Below are 20,145 nucleotides of genomic sequence, written 5' to 3'. Positions count from 1 at the left end.
ATTGTACTCTCCAGGTCAGTATTTATTGCACTCGCCAGGTCAGTGTTTATTATACTCTACAGATCTGTATTTATTACCCTCTCCTGGTCAGTGTTTATTGTACTCTCGAGGTCAGTATATATTGTACGCTCTGGGTCAGTATTTATTTTACTCTCCAGGTCAGTACTAATTGGAATCTCCAGGTCACTATTTATTGTACTCTACAGGTCTGTATTTATTGTACTCTCCAGGTCAGTGTTTATTGTACTCTCCATGTCAGTATTTATTCCTCTCTCCAGGTCAGTATTTATTTACTTCTCCAGATCAGTATTTATTACCCTCTCCAGGTCAGCATTTATTACCCGCTGCAGGTCTGTATTTATGGTACTCACCAGGTCAGTATTTATTGTACTCTCCAAGTCACTATTAATTGTACTCTCCTGGTCAGTATTTATTGTACTCTCCAATTCAGTTTTTATTGTACTCTCCAGGTCAGTATTTATTGTCCTCTCCAGGTCAGTGTTTATTGTACTCTCCAGGTCAGTATTTATTGTACTCTCCAGGTCATTATTTATGTACTCTCCAGGTCAGTATTTATTGCACTCTCCAGGTCAGTATTTATTGTACTCTCCAGGGAAGTATTTATTGTACTCTCCTGGTCAGTATTTATTGTACTCTCCAATTCAGCTTTTATTGTACACTCCAGGTCAATATTTATTGTTCTCTCCAGGTCAGTATTTATTTCACTCTCCAGGTCAGTATATATTACCCTCTCCAGGTCAGTATTGAGTGTACTCTCCAGGTCAGTATTTATTGTACTCTCCATGTCAGAATTTATTGTATTCTCCAGGACAGTATTTATTTTACTCTCCAGGTCAGTATTTATTTTACTCCCCAGGTCAGTATTTATTATACTCTCCAGGTCAGTATTTATTGTGCTCTCCAGTTCAGTATGTATTGTACTCTCCAGGTCAATATTTATTGCACTCTCCAGGTCAGTGTTTATTATACTCTACAGATCTGTATTTATTACCCTCTCCAGGTCAGTGTTTATTGTACTCTCCAGGTCAGTATTTTTTGTACTCTCTGAGTCAGTATATATTGTACTCACCAGGTCAGTACTAATTGGACTCTCCAGGTCAGTATTTATTGTACTCTCCAGGACAGTACTTAATGTACACTCCAGGTCAGTATTTATTGTACTCTCCAGGTCAGTATTTATTGTACTCCATAGGTCAGTATTTATTGTAGTCTCCAGGTCATTATTTATTGCCCTCTCCAGGTCAGTATTTATTTCCCTCTCCAGGTCAGTATTTATTACACTCTCCAGGTCAGTACTTATTGTACTCGCCATGTCAGTATATATTGTACTCTCCAGGTCAGTATTTATTGTACTCTCCATGTCATTATTTATTTTACTCTCCAGGTCAGTATTTATTGTGCTCTCCAGGTCAGTATTTATTGCACTCTCCAGGTCAGTATATATTACCCTCTCCAGGTCAGTATTGATTGTACTCTCCAGGTCAGTATTTATTGTACTCTCCATGACAGTATTTATTGTACTCTCCAGGTCTGTATTTATTATACTCTCCAGGTCAGTATTGAGTGTACTTTCCAGGTCAGTATTTATTGTACTCTCCATGTCAGTATTTATTGTATTCTCCAGGTCAGTATTTAGTTTACTCTCCAGGTCAGTATTTATTTTACTCCCCAGGTCAGTATTTATTATACTCTCCAGGTCAGTATTTATTGTGCTCTCCAGTTCAGTATTTATTGTACTCTCCAGGTCAGTATTTATTGCACTCTCCAGGTCAGTGTTTATTATACTCTACAGATCTGTATTTATTACCCTCTCCTGGTCAGTGTTTATTGTACTCTCGAGGTCAGTATTTATTGTACGCTCTGGGTCAGTATTTATTTTACTCTCCAGGTCAGTACTAATTGGAATCTCCAGGTCAGTATTTATTGTACTCTCCAGGTCAGTATTTATTACCCTTTCCAGGTCAGTATTTATTGCACTCTCCAGGTCAGTATATATTACCCTCTCCAGGTCAGTATTGATTGTACTCTCCAGGTCAGTATTTATTGTACTCTCCATGTCAGTATTTATTTTACTCTCCAGGTCAGTATTTATTGTACTCTCCAGGTCAGTATTTATTGTACTTTCCAGGTAAGTATTTATTGTACTCTCCAGGTCATTGTTTATTGTACTCTCCAGGTCAGTATTTATTACCCTCTCCAGGTCAGCATTTATTGTACTCTCCAGGTCAGTATTTATTGTACTCTACAGGTCTGTATTTATTGTACTCTCCACGTCAGTGTTGATTGTACTCTCCATGTCAGTATTTATTCCTCTCTCCAGGTCAGTATTTATCGTACTCTCCAGGTCAGTATTTATTTACTTCTCCAGATCAGTATTTATTACCCTCTCCAGGTCAGCATTTATTACCCGCTGCAGGTCTGTATTTATGGTACTCACCAGGTCAGTATTTATTGTACTCTCCAAGTCACTATTAATTGTACTCTCCTGGTCAGTATTTATTGTACTCTCCAATTCAGTTTTTATTGTACTCTCCAGGTCAGTATTTATTGTCCTCTCCAGGTCAGTGTTTATTGTACTCTCCAGGTCAGTATTTATTGTACTCTCCAGGTCATTATTTATGTACTCTCCAGGTCAGTATTTATTGCACTCTCCAGGTCAGTATTTATTGTACTCTCCAGGGAAGTATTTATTGTACTCTCCTGGTCAGTATTTATTGTACTCTCCAATTCCGTATTTATTGTACTCTCCAGGTCAGTATTTATTGTATTCTCCAGGTCAGTATTTATTTTACTCTCCAGGTCACTATTTATTTTACTCCCCATGTCAGTATTTTGTATACTCTCCAGGTCAGTATTTTCTTGTCCTCTCCAGGTCAATATGTATTGTACTCTCCAGGTCAGTATTTATTGCACTATCCAGGTCAGTGTTTATTATACACTGCAGATCTGTATTTATTACCCTCTCCAGGTCAGTGTTTATTGTACTCTCCAGGTCAGTATTTATTATTCTCTCTGGTCAGTATTTATTGTACTCGCCAGGTCAGTATTAATTGGACTCTCCAGGTCAGTATTTATTGTACTCTCCAGGTCAGTACTGAATGTACTCTCCAGGTCAGTATTTATTGTACTCTCCATGTGAGTATTTATTGTACTCCCCAGGTCAGTATTTATTGTAGTCTCCAGGTCATTATTTATTGCCCTCTCCAGGTCAGTATTTATTTCCCTCTCCAGGTCAGTATTTATTACCCTCTACAGGTAAGTATTTATTGTACTCCCCATGTCAGTATTTATTGTACTCTCCAGGTCAGTATTTATTGTACTCACCAGGTCAGTTTTTATTGTACTCTCCAGGTCATTGTTTATTGTACTCTCCAGGTCATTATTTATTACCCTCTCCAGGTCAGCATTTATTGTACTCTCCAGGTCAGTATTTATTGTACTCTCCAGGTCTGAACTTATTGTCCTCTCCAGGTCAGTGTTTATTGTACTCTCCATGTCAGAATTTATTATTCTCTCCAGGTCAGTATTTATCGTACTCTCCAGGTCAGTATTTATTTACTTCTCCAGATCAGTATTTATTACCCTCTCAAGGTCAGTATTTATTATCCGCTGCAGGTCTGTATTTATGGTACTCACCAGGTCAGTATTTATTGTACTCTCCAAGTCACTATTTATTGTCCTCTCCTGGTCAGTATTTATTGTACTCTCCAATTCAGCTTTTATTGTACTCTCCAAATCAGTATATATTGTTCTCTCCAGGTCAGTGTTTTTTGTACTCTCCAGGTCAGTATTTATTGTACTCTCCAGGTCATTATTTATTGTACTCTCCAGGTCAGTATTTATTGTGCTCTCCATGTCAGTATTTATTGCACTCTCCAGGTCAGTATATATTACCCTCTCCAGGTCAGTATTGATTGTACTCTCCAGGTCAGTATTTATTGTACTCTCCATGTCAGTATTTATTGTACTCTCCAGGTATGTATTTATTGTACTCTCCAGGTCAGTATTGAGTGTACACTCCAGGTCAGTATTTATTGTATTCTCCAGGTCAGTATTTATTTTACTCTCCAGGTCAGTATTTATTTTACTCCCCAGGTCAGTATTTATTATACTCTCCAGGTCAGTATTTATTGTGCTCTCCAGTTCAGTGTTTATTGTACTCTCGAGGTCAGTATTTGTTGTACTCTCTGGGTCAGTATTTATTTACTCTCCAGGTCAGTACTAATTGGAATCTCCAGGTCAGTATTTATTGTACTCTCCAGGTCATTATTTATTGTACTCTCCAGGTCAGTATTTATTGTACCCTCCAGGTCATTATTTATTGTACTCTCCAGGTCAGAATTTATTGTGATCTCCAGGTCAGTATTTATTGCACTCTCCAGGTCAGTATATATTACCCTCTCCAGGTCAGTATTGATTGTACTCTCCAGTTCAGTATTTATTGTACTCTCCATGTCAGTATTTATTGTACTCTCCAGGTAAGTATTTATTGTACTCTCCAGGTCATTGTTTATTGTACTCTCCAGGTCAGTATTTATTACCCTCTCCAGGTCAGCATTTATTGTACTCTCCAGGTCAGTATTTATTGTACTCTCCAGGTCTGTACTTATTGTACTCTCCAGGTCAGTGTTTATTGTACTCTCCATGTCAGAATTTATTACCCTCTCAAGGTCAGTATTTATTGTACTCTCCAGGTCAGTATTTATTTACTTCTCCAGATCAGTATTTATTACCCTCTCCAGGTCAGTATGTATTACCCGCTGCAGGTCTGTATTTATGGTACTCACCAGGTCAGTATTTATTGTACTCTCCAATTCAGTTTTTATTGTACTCTCCAGGTCAGTATTTATTGTTCTCTCCAGGTCAGTGTTTATTTTACTCTCCAGGTCAATATTTTTTGGACTCTCCAGATCATTATTTATGTACTCTCCAGGTTATTTTTTATTGTACTCTCCAGGTCAGTAGTTATTGTGCTCTCCAGGGCAGTATTTATTGCACTCTCCAGGTCAGTATATATTACACTCTCCAGGTCAGTATTGATTGTACTCTCCAGGTCAGTATTTATTGTACTCTCCATGTCAGTATTTATTGTACTCTCCAGGTCAGTATTGAGTGTACTCTCCAGGTCAGTATTTATTGTACTCTCCATGTCAGTATTTATTGTATTCTCCAGGTCAGTATTTATTTTACTCGCCAGGTCAGTATTTATTATACTCTCCAGGTCAGTATTTATTGTGCTCTCCAGTTCAGTATGTATTGTACTCTCCAGGTCAGTATTTATTGCACTCGCCAGGTCAGTGTTTATTATACTCTACAGATCTGTATTTATTACCCTCTCCTGGTCAGTGTTTATTGTACTCTCGAGGTCAGTATTTATTGTACGCTCTGGGTCAGTATTTATTTTACTCTCCAGGTCAGTACTAATTGGAATCTCCAGGTCACTATTTATTGTACTCTACAGGTCTGTATTTATTGTACTCTCCAGGTCAGTGTTTATTGTACTCTCCATGTCAGTATTTATTCCTCTCTCCAGGTCAGTATTTATTTACTTCTCCAGATCAGTATTTATTACCCTCTCCAGGTCAGCATTTATTACCCGCTGCAGGTCTGTATTTATGGTACTCACCAGGTCAGTATTTATTGTACTCTCCAAGTCACTATTAATTGTACTCTCCTGGTCAGTATTTATTGTTCTCTCCAATTCAGTTTTTATTGTACTCTCCAGGTCAGTATTTATTGTCCTCTCCAGGTCAGTGTTTATTGTACTCTCCAGGTCAGTATTTATTGTACTCTCCAGGTCATTATTTATGTACTCTCCAGGTCAGTATTTATTGCACTCTCCAGGTCAGTATTTATTGTACTCTCCAGGGAAGTATTTATTGTACTCTCCTGGTCAGTATTTATTGTACTCTCCAATTCAGCTTTTATTGTACACTCCAGGTCAATATTTATTGTTCTCTCCAGGTCAGTATTTATTTCACTCTCCAGGTCAGTATATATTACCCTCTCCAGGTCAGTATTGAGTGTACTCTCCAGGTCAGTATTTATTGTACTCTCCATGTCAGAATTTATTGTATTCTCCAGGACAGTATTTATTTTACTCTCCAGGTCAGTATTTATTTTACTCCCCAGGTCAGTATTTATTATACTCTCCAGGTCAGTATTTATTGTGCTCTCCAGTTCAGTATGTATTGTACTCTCCAGGTCAATATTTATTGCACTCTCCAGGTCAGTGTTTATTATACTCTACAGATCTGTATTTATTACCCTCTCCAGGTCAGTGTTTATTGTACTCTCCAGGTCAGTATTTTTTGTACTCTCTGAGTCAGTATTTATTGTACTCACCAGGTCAGTACTAATTGGACTCTCCAGGTCAGTATTTATTGTACTCTCCAGGACAGTACTTAATGTACACTCCAGGTCAGTATTTATTGTACTCTCCAGGTCAGTATTTATTGTACTCCATAGGTCAGTATTTATTGTAGTCTCCAGGTCATTATTTATTGCCCTCTCCAGGTCAGTATTTATTTCCCTCTCCAGGTCAGTATTTATTACACTCTCCAGGTCAGTACTTATTGTACTCGCCATGTCAGTATATATTGTACTCTCCAGGTCAGTATTTATTGTACTCTCCATGTCATTATTTATTTTACTCTCCAGGTCAGTATTTATTGTGCTCTCCAGGTCAGTATTTATTGCACTCTCCAGGTCAGTATATATTACCCTCTCCAGGTCAGTATTGATTGTACTCTCCAGGTCAGTATTTATTGTACTCTCCATGACAGTATTTATTGTACTCTCCAGGTCTGTATTTATTATACTCTCCAGGTCAGTATTGAGTGTACTTTCCAGGTCAGTATTTATTGTACTCTCCATGTCAGTATTTATTGTATTCTCCAGGTCAGTATTTAGTTTACTCTCCAGGTCAGTATTTATTTTACTCCCCAGGTCAGTATTTATTATACTCTCCAGGTCAGTATTTATTGTGCTCTCCAGTTCAGTATGTATTGTACTCTCCAGGTCAGTATTTATTGCACTCTCCAGGTCAGTGTTTATTATACTCTACAGATCTGTATTTATTACCCTCTCCTGGTCAGTGTTTATTGTACTCTCGAGGTCAGTATTTATTGTACGCTCTGGGTCAGTATTTATTTTACTCTCCAGGTCAGTACTAATTGGAATCTCCAGGTCAGTATTTATTGTACTCTCCAGGTCAGTATTTATTACCCTTTCCAGGTCAGTATTTATTGCACTCTCCAGGTCAGTATATATTACCCTCTCCAGGTCAGTATTGATTGTACTCTCCAGGTCAGTATTTATTGTACTCTCCATGTCAGTATTTATTTTACTCTCCAGGTCAGTATTTATTGTACTCTCCAGGTCAGTATTTATTGTACTTTCCAGGTAAGTATTTATTGTACTCTCCAGGTCATTGTTTATTGTACTCTCCAGGTCAGTATTTATTACCCTCTCCAGGTCAGCATTTATTGTACTCTCCAGGTCAGTATTTATTGTACTCTACAGGTCTGTATTTATTGTACTCTCCACGTCAGTGTTGATTGTACTCTCCATGTCAGTATTTATTCCTCTCTCCAGGTCAGTATTTATCGTACTCTCCAGGTCAGTATTTATTTACTTCTCCAGATCAGTATTTATTACCCTCTCCAGGTCAGCATTTATTACCCGCTGCAGGTCTGTATTTATGGTACTCACCAGGTCAGTATTTATTGTACTCTCCAAGTCACTATTAATTGTACTCTCCTGGTCAGTATTTATTGTACTCTCCAATTCAGTTTTTATTGTACTCTCCAGGTCAGTATTTATTGTCCTCTCCAGGTCAGTGTTTATTGTACTCTCCAGGTCAGTATTTATTGTACTCTCCAGGTCATTATTTATGTACTCTCCAGGTCAGTATTTATTGCACTCTCCAGGTCAGTATTTATTGTACTCTCCAGGGAAGTATTTATTGTACTCTACTGGTCAGTATTTATTGTACTCTCCAATTCAGCTTTTATTGTACACTCCAGGTCAGTATTTATTGTTCTCTCCATGTCAGTGTTTATTGTACTCTCCAGGTCAGTATTTATTGTACTCTCCAGGTCATTATTTATTGTACTCTCCAGGTCAGTATTTATTGCACTCTCCAGGTCAGTATTTATTGTATTCTCCAGGTAAGTATTTATAGTACTCTCCTGGTCAGTATTTATTGTACTCTCCAATTCAGCTTTTATTGTACACTCCAGGTCACTATTTATTGTTCTCTCCAGGTCAGTGTTTATTGTACTCTCCAGGTCAGTATTTATTGTACTCTCCAGGTCAGTATTTATTGTACTCTCCAGGTCAGTATTTATTTCACTCTCCAGGTCAGTATATATTACCCTCTCCAGGTCAGTATTGAGTGTACTCTCCAGGTCAGTATTTATTGTACTCTCCATGTCAGAATTTATTGTATTCTCCAGGTCAGTATTTATTTTACTCTCCAGGTCAGTATTTATTTTACTCCCCAGGTCAGTATTTATTACACTCTCCAGGTCAGTATTTATTGTGCTCTCCAGTTCAGTATGTATTGTACTCTACAGATCTGTATTTATTACCCTCTCCAGGTCAGTGTTTATTGTACTCTCCAGGTCAGTATTTTTTGTACTCTCTGAGTCAGTATTTATTGTACTCACCAGGTCAGTACTAATTGGACTCTCCAGGTCAGTATTTATTGTACTCTCCAGGACAGTACTTAATGTACTCTCCAGGTCAGTATTTATTGTACTCTCCAGGTCAGTATTTATTGTACTCCCCAGGTCAGTATTTATTGTAGTCTCCAGGTCATTAATTATTGCCCTCTCCAGGTCAGTATTTATTTCCCTCTCCAGGTCAGTATTTATTACCCTCTCCAGGTCAGTATTTATTGTACTCGCCATGTCAGTATATATTGTACTCTCCAGGTCAGTATTTATTGTACTCTCCATGTCATTATTTATTTTACTCTCCAGGTCAGTATTTATTGCACTCTCCAGGTCAGTATATATTACCCTCTCCAGGTCAGTATTGATTGTACTCTCCAGGTCAGTATTTATTGTACTCTCCATGAGAGTATTTATTGTACTCTCCAGGTCTGTATTTATTATACTCTCCAGGTCAGTATTGAGTGTACCCTCCAGGTCAGTATTTATTGTACTCTCCATGTCAGTATTTATTGTATTCTCCAGGTCAGTATTTATTTTACTCTCCAGGTCAGTATTTATTTTACTCCCCAGCTCAGTATTTATTATACTCTCCAGGTCAGTATTTATTGTGCTCTCCAGTTCAGTATGTATTGTACTCTCCAGGTCAGTATTTATTGCACTCTCCAGGTCAGTGTTTATTATACTCTACAGATCTGTATTTATTACCCTCTCCTGGTCAGTGTTTATTGTACTCTCGAGGTCAGTATTTATTGTACGCTCTGGGTCAGTATTTATTTTACTCTCCAGGTCAGTACTAATTGGAATCTCCAGGTCTGTATTTATTGTACACTCCAGGTCAGTATTTATTACCCTTTCCAGGTCAGTGTTTATTGTACTCTTCAGGTCAGTTTTTATTGTACTCTCCAGGTCAGTATTTATTGTTCTCTCCAGGTCAGTGTTTATTGTACTCTCCATGTCAGTATTTATTCCTCTCTCCAGGTCAGTATTTATTGTACTCTCCAAGTCAGTATTTATTTACTTCTCCAGATCAGTATTTATTACCCTCTCCAGATCAGCATTTATTACCCGCTGCAGGTCTGTATTTATGGTACTCACCAGGTCAGTATTTATTGTACTCTCCAAGTCACTATTAATTGTACTCTCCTGGTCAGTATTTATTGTACTCACCAGGTCAGTACTAATTGGACTCTCCAGGTCAGTATTTATTGTACTCTCCAGGACAGTACTTAATGTACTCTCCAGGTCAGTATTTATTGTACTCTCCAGGTCAGTATTTATTGTACTCCCCAGGTCAGTATTTATTGTAGTCTCCAGGTCATTATTTATTGCCCTCTCCAGGTCAGTATATATTTCCCTCTCCAGGTCAGTATTTATTACCCTCTCCAGGTCAGTATTTATTGTACTCGCCATGTCAGTATATATTGTACTCTCCAGGTCAGTATTTATTGTACTCTCCATGTCATTATTTATTTTACTCTCCAGGTCAGTATTTATTGCACTCTCCAGGTCAGTATATATTACCCTCTCCAGGTCAGTATTGATTGTACTCTCCAGGTCAGTATTTATTGTACTCTCCATGAGAGTATTTATTGTACTCTCCAGGTCTGTATTTATTATACTCTCCAGGTCAGTATTGAGTGTACTCTCCAGGTCAGTATTTATTGTACTCTCCATGTCAGTATTTATTGTATTCTCCAGGTCAGTATTTATTTTACTCTCCAGGTCAGTATTTATTTTACTCCCCAGGTCAGTATTTATTATACTCTCCAGGTCAGTATTTATTGTGCTCTCCAGTTCAGTATGTATTGTACTCTCCAGGTCAGTATTTATTGCACTCTCCAGGTCAGTGTTTATTATACTCTACAGATCTGTATTTATTACCCTCTCCTGGTCAGTGTTTATTGTACTCTCGAGGTCAGTATTTATTGTACGCTCTGGGTCAGTATTTATTTTACTCTCCAGGTCAGTACTAATTGGAATCTCCAGGTCTGTATTTATTGTACACTCCAGGTCAGTATTTATTACCCTTTCCAGGTCAGTGTTTATTGTACTCTTCAGGTCAGTATTTATTGTACCCACCAGGTCATTATTTATTGTACTCTCCAGGTAAGTATTTATTGTGCTCTCCATGTCAGTATTTATTCCTCTCTACAGGTCAGTATTTATTGTACTCTCCAAGTCAGTATTTATTTACTTCTCCAGATCAGTATTTATTACCCTCTCCAGGTCAGCATTTATTACCCGCTGCAGGTCTGTATTTATGGTACTCACCAGGTCAGTATTTATTGTACTCTCCAAGTCACTATTAATTGTACTCTCCTGGTCAGTATTTATTGTACTCTCCAATTCAGTTTTTATTGTACTCTCCAGGTCAGTATTTATTGTTCTCTCCAGGTCAGTGTTTATTGTACTCTCCATGTCAGTATTTATTCCTCTCTCCAGGTCAGTATTTATTGTACTCTCCAAGTCAGTATTTATTTACTTCTCCAGATCAGTATTTATTACCCTCTCCAGGTCAGCATTTATTACCCGCTGCAGGTCTGTATTTATGGTACTCACCAGGTCAGTATTTATTGTACTCTCCAAGTCACTATTAATTGTACTCTCCTGGTCAGTATTTATTGTATTCTCCAATTCAGTTTTTATTGTACTCTCCAGGTCAGTATTTATTGTTCTCTCCAGGTCAGTGTTTATTGTACTCTCCAGGTCAGTATTTATTGTACTCTCCAGGTCATTATTTATGTACTCTCCAGGTCAGTATTTATTGCACTCTCCACGTCAGTATTTATTGTACTCTCCAGGTAAGTATTTATTGTACTCTCCTGGTCAGTATTTATTGTACTCTCCAATTCAGCTTTTATTGTACACTCCAGGTCAGTATTTATTGTTCTCTCCAGGTCAGTGTTTATTGTACTCTCCAGGTCAGTATTTATTGTACTCTCCAGGTCATTATTTATTGTACTCTCCAGATCAGTATTTATTGCACTCTCCAGGTCAGTATTTATTGTACTCTCCAGGTAAGTATTTATAGTACTCTCCTGGTCAGTATATATTGTACACTCCAATTCAGCTTTTATTGTACACTCCAGGTCAGTATTTATTGTTCTCTCCAGGTCAGTGTTTATTGTACTCTCCAGGTCAGTATTTATTGTACTCTCCAGGTCAGTATTTATTGTACTCTCCAGGTCAGTATTTATTTCACTCTCCAGTTCAGTATATATTACCCTCTCCAGGTCAGTATTGAGTGTACTCTCCAGGTCAGTATTTATTGTACTCTCCATGTCAGAATTTATTGTATTCTCCATGTCAGTATTTATTACCCGCTGCAGGTCTGTATTTATGGTACTCACCAGTTCAGTATTTATTGTACTCTCCAATCACTATTAATTTTACTTTCCTGATCAGTATTTATTGTACTCTCCAATTCAGTTTTTATTATATTCTACAGGTCAGTATTTATTGTTCTCTCCAGGTCAGTGTTTATTGTACTCCCCAGGTCAGTATTTTTTGTACTCTCCAGGTCATTATTTATGTACTCTCCAGGTCAGTATTTATTGTACTCTCCAGATCAGTTTTTATTGTACTCTCCAGGTCAGTATTGATTGTACTCTCCAGGTCAGTATTTTTTGTACTCTCCATGTCAGTATTTATTGTACTCTCCAGGTCAGTATTTATTGTACTCACCAGGTCAGTATTTATTGTACTCTCCAGGTAAGTATTTATTGTACTCTCCAGGTCATTGTTTATTGTACTCTCCAGGTCAGTACTTATTACCCTCTCCAGGTCAGCATTTATTGTACTCTCCAGGTCAGTATTTATTGTACTCTCCAGGTCTCTATTTATTGTACTCTCCAGGTCAGTGTTTATTGTACTCTCCATGCCAGTATTTATTACTCTCTCCAGGTCAGTATTTATTGTACTCTCCAGGTCAGTATTTATTTACTTCTCCAGATCAGTATTTATTACCCTCTCCAGGTCAGTATTTATTACCCGCTGCAGGTCTGTATTTGTGGTACTCACCAGGTCAGTATTTATTGTACTCTCCAAGTCACTATTAATTGTACTCTCCTGGTCAGTATTTATTGTACTCTCCAATTCAGTTTTTATTGTACTCTCCAGGTCAGTATTTATTGTTCTCTCCAGGTCAGTGTTTATTGTACTCTCCAGGTCAGTATTTTTTGTACTCTCCAGGTCATTATTTAAGTACTCTCCAGGTCAGTATTTATTGTAGTCTCCAGGTCAGTATTTATTGCAATTTCCAGGTCAGTATTTATTGTACTCTCCAGGTAAGTATTTATTGTCCTCTCCTGGTCAGTATTTATTGTACTCTACAATTCAGCTTTTATTGTACTCTCCATGTCAGTATATATTATTCTCTCCAGGTCTGTGTTTATTGTACACTCCACCTCAGTATTTTTTGTACTCTCGAGGTCATTATTTATGTACTCTCCAGGTCAGTATTTATTGTACTCTCCAGGTCAGTATTTATTGCTATTTCCAGGTCAGTATGTATTGTACTCTCCAGGTAAGTATTTATTGTCCTCTCCTGGTCAGTATTTACTTTACTCTACAATTCAGCTTTTATTGTATTCTCCAGGTCAGTATATATTGTTCTCTCCAGGTCAGTGTTTATTGTACTCTCCAGGTCAGTATTTATTGTACTCTCCAGGTCATTATTTATTGTACTCTCCAGGTCAGTATTTATTGTACTCTCCAGGTCAGTATTTATTGCACTCTCCAGGTCAGTATATATTACCCTCACCAGGTCAGTATTGATTGTTCTCTCCAGGTCAGTATTTATTGAACTCTCCATGTCAGTATTTATTTTATTCTCCAGGTCAGTATTTATTGCACTCTCCAGGTCAGTGTTTATTATACTCTACAGATCTGTATTAATTACCCTCTCCTGGTCAGTGTTTATTGTACTCTCGAGGTCAGTATTTATTGTACGCTCTGGGTCAGTATTTATTTTACTCTCCAGGTCAGTACTAATTGGAATCTCCAGGTCTGTATTTATTGTACACTCCAGGTCAGTATTTATTACCCTTTCCAGGTCAGTGTTTATTGTACTCTTCAGGTCAGTATTTATTGTACCCACCAGGTCATTATTTATTGTACTCTCCAGGTAAGTATTTATTGTGCTCTCCATGTCAGTATTTATTCCTCTCTCCAGGTCAGTATTTATTGTACTCTCCAAGTCAGTATTTATTTACTTCTCCAGATCAATATTTATTACCCTCTCCAGGTCAGCATTTATTACCCGCTGCAGGTCTGTATTTATGGTACTCACCAGGTCAGTATTTATTGTACTCTCCAAGTCACTATTAATTGTACTCTCCTGGTCAGTATTTATTGTACTCTCCAATTCAGTTTTTATTGTACTCTCCAGGTCAGTATTTATTGTTCTCTCCAGGTCAGTGTTTATTGTACTCTCCATGTCAGTATTTATTCCTCTCTCCAGGTCAGTATTTATTGTACTCTCCAAGTCAGTATTTATTTACTTCTCCAGATCAGTATTTATTACCCTCTCCAGGTCAGCATTTATTACCCGCTGCAGGTCTGTATTTATGGTACTCACCAGGTCAGTATTTATTGTACTCTCCAAGTCACTATTAATTGTACTCTCCTGGTCAGTATTTATTGTATTCTCCAATTCAGTTTTTATTGTACTCTCCAGGTCAGTATTTATTGTTCTCTCCAGGTCAGTGTTTATTGTACTCTCCAGGTCAGTATTTATTGTACTCTCCAGGTCATTATTTATGTACTCTCCAGGTCAGTATTTATTGCACTCTCCACGTCAGTATTTATTGTACTCTCCAGGTAAGTATTTATTGTACTCTCCTGGTCAGTATTTATTGTACTCTCCAATTCAGCTTTTATTGTACACTCCAGGTCAGTATTTATTGTTCTCTCCAGGTCAGTGTTTATTGTACTCTGCAGGTCAGTATTTATTGTACTCTCCAGGTCATTATTTATTGTACTCTCCAGATCAGTATTTATTGCACTCTCCAGGTCAGTATTTATTGTACTCTCCAGGTAAGTATTTATAGTACTCTCCTGGTCAGTATATATTGTACACTCCAATTCAGCTTTTATTGTACACTCCAGGTCAGTATTTATTGTTCTCTCCAGGTCAGTGTTTATTGTACTCTCCAGGTCAGTATTTATTGTACTCTCCAGGTCAGTATTTATTGTACTCTCCAGGTCAGTATTTATTTCACTCTCCAGGTCAGTATATATTACCCTCTCCAGGTCAGTATTGAGTGTACTCTCCAGGTCAGTATTTATTGTACTCTCCATGTCAGAATTTATTGTATTCTCCATGTCAGTATTTATTACCCGCTGCAGGTCTGTATTTATGGTACTCACCAGTTCAGTATTTATTGTACTCTCCAATCACTATTAATTTTACTTTCCTGTTCAGTATTTATTGTACTCTCCAATTCAGTTTTTATTATATTCTACAGGTCAGTATTTATTGTTCTCTCCAGGTCAGTGTTTATTGTACTCCCCAGGTCAGTATTTTTTGTACTCTCCAGGTCATTATTTATGTACTCTCCAGGTCAGTATTTATTGTACTCTCCAGATCAGTTTTTATTGTACTCTCCAGGTCAGTATTGATTGTACTCTCCAGGTCAGTATTTTTTGTACTCTCCATGTCAGTATTTATTGTACTCTCCAGGTCAGTATTTATTGTACTCACCAGGTCAGTATTTATTGTACTCTCCAGGTAAGTATTTATTGTACTCTCCAGGTCATTGTTTATTGTACTCTCCAGGTCAGTACTTATTACCCTCTCCAGGTCAGCATTTATTGTACTCTCCAGGTCAGTATTTATTGTACTCTCCAGGTCTCTATTTATTGTACTCTCCAGGTCAGTGTTTATTGTACTCTCCATGCCAGTATTTATTACTCTCTCCAGGTCAGTATTTATTGTACTCTCCAGGTCAGTATTTATTTACTTCTCCAGATCAGTATTTATTACCCTCTCCAGGTCAGTATTTATTACCCGCTGCAGGTCTGTATTTGTGGTACTCACCAGGTCAGTATTTATTGTACTCTCCAAGTCACTATTAATTGTACTCTCCTGGTCAGTATTTATTGTACTCTCCAATTCAGTTTTTATTGTACTCTCCAGGTCAGTATTTATTGTTCTCTCCAGGTCAGTGTTTATTGTACTCTCCAGGTCAGTATTTTTTGTACTCTCCAGGTCATTATTTAAGTACTCTCCAGGTCAGTATTTATTGTAGTCTCCAGGTCAGTATTTATTGCAATTTCCAGGTCAGTATTTATTGTACTCTCCAGGTAAGTATTTATTGTCCTCTCCTGGTCAGTATTTATTGTACTCTACAATTCAGCTTTTATTGTACTCTCCATGTCAGTATATATTATTCTCTCCAGGTCTGTGTTTATTGTACACTCCACCTCAGTATTTTTTGTACTCTCGAGGTCATTATTTATGTACTCTCCAGGTCAGTATTTATTGTACTCTCCAGGTCAGTATTTATTGCTATTTCCAGGTCAGTATGTATTGTACTCTCCAGGTAAGTATTTATTGTCCTCTCCTGGTCAGTATTTATTTTACTCTACAATTCAGCTTTTATTGTATTCTCCAGGTCAGTATATATTGTTCTCTCCAGGTCAGTGTTTATTGTACTCTCCAGGTCAGTATTTATTGTACTCTCCAGGTCATTATTTATTGTACTCTCCAGGTCAGTATTTATTGTACTCTCCAGGTCAGTATTTATTGCACTCTCCAGGTCAGTATATATTACCCTCACCAGGTCAGTATTGATTGTTCTCTCCAGGTCAGTATTTATTGAACTCTCCATGTCAGTATTTATTTTATTCTCCAGGTCTGTATTTATTTTACTCTCCAGGTCAGTATTTATTTTACTCCCCAGGTCTGTATTTATTATACTCTCCAGGTCAGTATTCATTGTGCTCTCCAGGTCAGTATGTATTGTACTCTCCAGGTCAGTATTTATTGCACTCTCCAGGTCTGTGTTTATTATACTCTACAGATCTTTATTTATTACCATCTCCAGGGCAGTGTTTATTGTACTCTCCAGGTCAGTATATATTGTACTCTCCAGGTCAGTATTCTTTGTACTCTCCAGGTCATTATTTATGTACTCTCCAGGTCAGTATTTATTGTACTCTCCAGGTCAGTATTTAATGCAATCTCCAGGTCAGTATTTATTGTACTCTCCAAGTAAGTATTTATTGTCCTCTCCTGGTCAGTATTTATTGTACTCTACAATTCAGCTTTTATTGTGTTCTCCAGGTCAGTATATATTGTTCTCTCCAGGTCAGTGTTTCTTGTACTCTCCAGGTCAGTATTTATTGTACTCTCCAGGTCATTATTTATTGTACTCTCCAGGTCAGTATTTATTGTACTCTCCAGGTCAGTATTTATTGCACTCTCCAGGTCAGTATATATTACCCTCACCAGGTCAGTATTGATTGTTCTCTCCAGGTCAGTATTTATTGAACTCTCCATGTCAGTATTTATTGTATTCTCCAGGTCAGTATTTATTTTACTCTCCAGGTCAGTATTTATTTTACTCCCCAGGTCTGTATTTATTATACTCTCCAGGTCAGTATTCATTGTGCTCCCAAGGTCAGTATATATTGTACTCTCCAGGTCAGTATTCTTTGTACTCTCCAGGTCATTATTTATGTACTCTCCAGGTCAGTATTTATTGTACTCTCCAGGTCAGTATATATTACCCTCTCCAGGTCAGTATTGATTGTACTCTCCAGGTCAGTATTTATTGTACTCTCCATGTCAGTATTTATTGTATTCTCCAGGTCAGTATTTATTTTACTCTTCAGGTCAGTATTTATTTTACTCCCCAGGTCAGTATTTATTATACTCTCCAGGTCAGTATTCATTGTGCTCTCCAAGTAAGTATTTATTGTCCTCTCCTGGTCAGTATTTATTGTACTCTACAATTCAGCTTTTATTGTGTTCTCCAGGTCAGTATATATTGTTCTCTCCAGGTCAGTGTTTATTGTACTCTCCAGGTCAGTATTTATTGTGTTCTCCAGGTCAGTATATATTGTTCTCTCCAGGTCAGTATGTATTGTACTCTCCAGGTCAGTATTTATTGCACTCTCCAGGTCATTGTTTATTATACTCTACAGATCTGCATTTATTACCCTCTCCAGGGCAGTGTTTATTGTACTCTCCAGGTCATATATATTGTACTCTCTGGGTCAGTATTTATTGTACTCTGCAGGTCAGTTCTAATTGGACTCTCCAGGTCAGTATTTATTGTACTATCCAGGTCATTATTTATTACCCTATCCAGGTCATTGTTTAATGTACTCTCCAGGTCAGTGTTTAATGTACTCTCCAGGTCAGTATTTATTGTACTCTTTAGGTCAGTATTTATTGTACTCCCCACGTCAGTATTTATTGTACTCTCCAGGTCAGTATTAATTGTACTCTCCAGGTCAGCATTTATTGTACTCTCCAGGTCATTATTTATTGTACTCCCCAGGTCTGTATTTATTGTAGTCTCCAGGTCAGTATTTATTGCACTCTCCAGGTCAGTGTTTATTATACTCTCCAGATCTGTATTTATTACCCTCTGCAGGGCAGTGTTTATTGTACTCTCCAGGTCAGTATTTATTGTACTCTCTCGGTCAGTATTTCTTGTACTCCCCAGGTCAGTACTAATTGGACTCTCCAGGTCATTATTTATTGTACTCTCCAGGTCAGTACTTGATGTACTCTCCAGGTCAGTTTTTCTTGTACTCTCCAGGTCAGTATTTATTGCACTCTCCAGGTCAGTATTTATTTTACTCCCCAGGTAAGTATTTATTATACTTTCCAGGTCAGTATTTACTGTGCTCTCCAGGTCAGTATGTATTGTACTCTCCAGGTCAGTATTTATTGCACTCTCCAGGTCAGTGTTTATTATACTCTACAGATCTGTATTTATTACCCTCTCCAGGTCAGTGTTTATTGTACTCTCCAGGTCAGTATATATTGTACTCTCTGGGTCAGTATTTATTGTACTCTCCAGGTCAGTACTAATTGGACTCTCCAGGTCAGTATTTATTGTACTCTACAGGTCATTATTTATTACCCTTTCCAGGTCAGTGTTTATTGTACTTTCCAGGTCAGTATTTATTGTACTCTCTTGGTCAATATTTAGTGTGCTCCCCAGGTAAGTACTAATTGAACTCTCCAGGTCAGTATTTATTGTACTTTCCAGGTCAGTACTTAATGTACTCTCCAGGTCAGTATTTATTGAACTCTCCAAGTCAGTATTTATTGCACTCTCCAGGTCAGTATTTATTGTACTCTCCAAGTCAGTATTTATTGTACTCTCCAGGTCAGTATTTATTGTACTCTTCAGGTAAGTATGTATTGTACTCTCCAGGTCAGTGTTTATTGTACTTTCCAGGTCAGTATTTATTACCCTCTCCAGGTAAGCATTTATTGTACTCTCCAGGTCAGAATTTATTGTACTCTCCTGGTCTGTATTTATTGTAATCTCCAGGCAAGTGTTTATTGTACTCTCCATGTCAGTATTTATTACTCTCTCCAGGTCAGTATTTATTGTACTCCCCAGGTCAGTATTTACTTACTTCTCCAGCTCTGTATTTATTACCCTCTCCAGGTCTGTATTTATTGTACTCTCGAGGTCAGAGTTTATTGTACTCTCCATGTCAGTATTTATTACTCTCTCCAGGTCAGTATTTATTGTACTCTCCAGGTCAGTATTTATTGTCCTCTCCAGCACTGTATTTATTACCCTCTCCAGGTCAATATTTATTACCCGCTGCAGGTCTATAGTTATGGTACTCTCCTGTTCAGTATTTTTTGTACCCTCCAAGTCACTATTAATTGTACTCTCCATGTCAGTATTTATTGTACTCTCCAATTCAGCTTTTATTTTACTCTCTAGGTCAGTATATATTGTTCTCTCCAGGTCAGTGTTTATTGTACTCTCCAGATCAGTATTTATTGTACTCTTCAGGTCATTATTTATGTATTCTCCAGGTCAGTATTTATTGTACTCTCCAGATCAGTATATATTGCACTCTCCAGGTCAGTATTTATTGTACTCTCCAGGTAAGTATTTATTGTACTATCCAGGTCAGTGTTTATTCTACTCTCCAGGTCAGTATTTATTACACTCTCCAGGTCTGTATTTATTGTACTCTCCAGGTCAGAGTTTATTGTACTCTCCATGTCAGTATTTATTACTCTCTCCAGGTCAGTATTTATTGTACTCTCCAGGACAGTATTTATTGTTCTCTCCAGGTCAGTGTTTATTGTACTCTCCAGGTCAGTATTTATTGTACCCACCAGGTCATTATTTATTTTACTCTCCAGGTCAGTATTTATTGTACTCTCCAGGTCAGTATTTATTGCGCTCTCCACGTCAGTATATATATTGTACTCTTCAGGTCAGTATTTATT

The sequence above is a fragment of the Pristiophorus japonicus genome, unplaced genomic scaffold, assembly GCF_044704955.1.
Source record: "Pristiophorus japonicus isolate sPriJap1 unplaced genomic scaffold, sPriJap1.hap1 HAP1_SCAFFOLD_29, whole genome shotgun sequence".
NCBI classification, from domain to species: domain Eukaryota; kingdom Metazoa; phylum Chordata; class Chondrichthyes; family Pristiophoridae; genus Pristiophorus; species Pristiophorus japonicus.
Note: the sequence above shows the minus strand (reverse complement) of the source record.